This window comes from Mus pahari, chromosome 12 (genome assembly GCF_900095145.1).
Source record: "Mus pahari chromosome 12, PAHARI_EIJ_v1.1, whole genome shotgun sequence".
Lineage (NCBI taxonomy): Eukaryota > Metazoa > Chordata > Mammalia > Rodentia > Muridae > Mus > Mus pahari.
In genome coordinates, this window is record NC_034601.1 from 28,970,552 (window position 1) to 28,973,432 (window position 2,881).

The window sequence follows — 2,881 nt, forward strand, 5'->3', positions numbered from 1 at the left end:
AAAAAAAAAAAAAAAAAAAAAAAAAATAGTCCACAAAAAAGCAACATCACTGATCCAGTCTGAGCAAGTTTAGAGATTGTGGAGTGACCGCAGGGAATGAGATGGACCTGGTGCTTACTGAGTCCAGATGCAACAGCACCTTCAGAGCCTTGAGCATGCTATAGTTTGCTTTTTAAAAAAAAAAAAAAAAAAAAAAAAGGAATGCAGTGTGCATTCTTCCCCAAGTGACTACAGTCCTCCACAGAGCATCTCCCAAACAATGCTTCATAGATCGGGCCTGTGGGAACTGCTGCATTAAACAGACTGTAATCAAAAGGCAAATAGGATGGAAAGGAGCTGACCCAGATAGGGATGCCTGAAGCGAGCGTGGGGGCTTTGGATTCTTCTGCTCTATTTATACCGATAATAGAGCGGGACGGATGTAGAGGTTGTCTAGGTTACAGACACTTTGGCTCAGCGCCGGGTCGGGTCACACAGCCTGATGACCGTCCTCCACTTTGGAGGGCAACAAAGGTCGGTTGTAAGAGTCAAGCCACAGTGCTGCCTGGAGCAGAGAGGCATGCCTGCCGTTGGCTGACAGAACTTGCTGGATAACAGCTGTGTGTCATCGTTGGAGCTGAGGAGCCAGGCAGGCAGCGGGGGGAAGCCGGGCACCAAGCAGAAACAAGTGGCCGTACAGGCAGTGTTACTTCTTGGCGGAGGAGCACAAGTGTGTGATTTTCTTTTGGCAGATTCCTCCCCCTCCCCCCGAAACGTCTGGCCAGGCTGATAATGAAGTGAGCCGATGCAGAGCCTGCCATTGCGGCTGGTCAGCTGTGCTCTCGAGCACTCTGAATGGCCTGACCCTCCCTGGCCATGTGCCACAGACAACCCTGGGCGCGGGCCGCTGAACCCCGGCCTCCAGATCGAGAGACAAGATAGGCAGGGAGTGGCCAGGCACCATGCCTGCGTGACTGGAATCACAGCCCTAGTCAGCAGGTTGTGCCCAAGGGACTCCCCCAGCCCCACCCTCCAGCCCCCACAGCTTCCAGCCACTGTTACTCCCTCCTGCTGCTCAGTGCACTTGAGGCTCCTGGGGAGTGGGCTGAGCGAGGGCGAGGGCAGCACTCCGGCTCAGTAAAAGGAGCTGAATCCTCCCCTTACCTTCTTGTAGGGTTGTCTTGGGCAGTTAAAAGGCTACAGGGAGCCGGGCATGGTGGCGCACACCTTTAATCCCAGCACTCGGGAGGCAGAGGCAGGCGGATTTCTGAGTTCAAGGCCAGCCTGGTCTACAAAGTGAGTTCCAGGACAGCCAGGATTATACAGAGAAACCCTGTCTCGAAAAACCAAAAAAAAAAAAAAAAAAAAAAAGGCTACGGGGAAAAGCAAGCACTAGGAAGGCCCATAGATCGGGACTGGCCCTCCTCATCTATCCCTGGATCACACTGACCTCCCTTTAATGGTCTAATGCAAACTTGTTTCTTTTTCCTTTTCCTTCTCTTTTTCTTTATCTACCTCCCTCCCTCCCCTTTTTTCCTAAGTTCTTTTGATCATGGAATTTTAGGCCATTTTCCTACTCTCTGTTTTCTGAGATGTTTTGAACACATTGGTCCTTCATCCCCGGTGTTCTAGAACTAAGCTAACACACCCTTCACTTCGGTGAGGTCACACTCGGCTCCAGCTGATTTTAATTAACATGCCTTGAACAAAAATCCCTGTGAGCGAGCAGCTTGTTTGTGTAAAGGGGCAGACGTGCCTTCCTATGTAACTACGGTGCATTCTGAGTTTCCCCCCAGCACGGGGGAAGCGGGGGCTCAGCTCTAGGCTGCTGTATCCACGTGGGGTTTTGGAGGGTGTCTGAGAAGTGTGACCTGGAGTTGTGATACAGCAGCGTATCCAAGGGAAGCTATGGATTCCAGCCAGCCGGAAGCAGGCATCCTGTTTGCTGTGTGTCAGTCGGAAGGTCCAGCAAGCATGAATGACCAGTGATGGAACCACCCCTTCCTGGCCGCTGGCCAAGTCTGCCTACCCTGAGGGGAGGGGGGGGAGGGACCATACCAGACAGGCGATAGTTATGAGCTGTACTGCCTAGCTGCAACTCTATGGAGTGTCAGCGCAAGATCAGCCCAGGAGATGAGGAAATGCCACCAGCTCTGGAACAGTTAGATTCCTAAGCACATCAGTGCCCTCTTGAGAAAGTCATGACCCTCTCTCTTCATGATCTACCCACTGTCCAGTCCTTGTTGATGTCCAGATGGTGGTTCAAAGTATGTCTGGGAGGCAAGACTCCAGGAGGGGCCCTGATCTGCTTCTCCTGGGCCTTTCCTCTGAGAAGGTAGCTCTACTGTGATGGCGCTCCCTCCTGCTCCGGAAGTCAAGGTGCCCAGCTCCTGTGCTGGAAATATAACTTCAGTCGGATAGTTGTATGTGGCTTCCCTCTGGAGCCAGGGAACTTTCTAGACACCCAGCTGTTTTGATCCCCATCAGCATGTGGGATGAGCAGGTAACCTGACCCCTTGTGGCTGGGGTTTTGTGGGGATACCCATCACTTTAGTGGTAGGGTACCTCCCCTGCTTCACCCCCACCCCTATGTCTTTAGACCTCTGAGTGCCACTTTCCCAGAGTCCCCTGTGTTGCTTGACACTACTAACTCCGCCCTGGAGTTTGCTTGTCCCAAGGTAGGACCCTGGTCTTCCCAAGGAGGTGGGGATCTTTCCTCTCTTGCAGATTTTAACAGCAGCTTTGGTGGTTTCTTCTTGGTTCCTCATGTTTCCTAGAGAAGGTCTCTGTTATAAGATGTGCCAGCTTGGGCTGGAGAGATGGCTCAGCGGTTAAGAGCACTGACTGCTCTTCCAGAGGTCCTGAGTTCAAATCCCAGCAACCACATGGTGGCTCACAACCA

The 2,881-nt window shown here is 52.3% G+C and overlaps 1 protein-coding gene across 2 annotated transcripts in view; it reads left to right on the plus strand.

Moving 5' to 3' along the window:
- The window catches only part of Itgb5 (integrin subunit beta 5), a 118,355-nt gene that overhangs the window by 108,954 nt on the left and 6,520 nt on the right, over positions 1–2,881 (plus strand). The window lies entirely within an intron of this gene.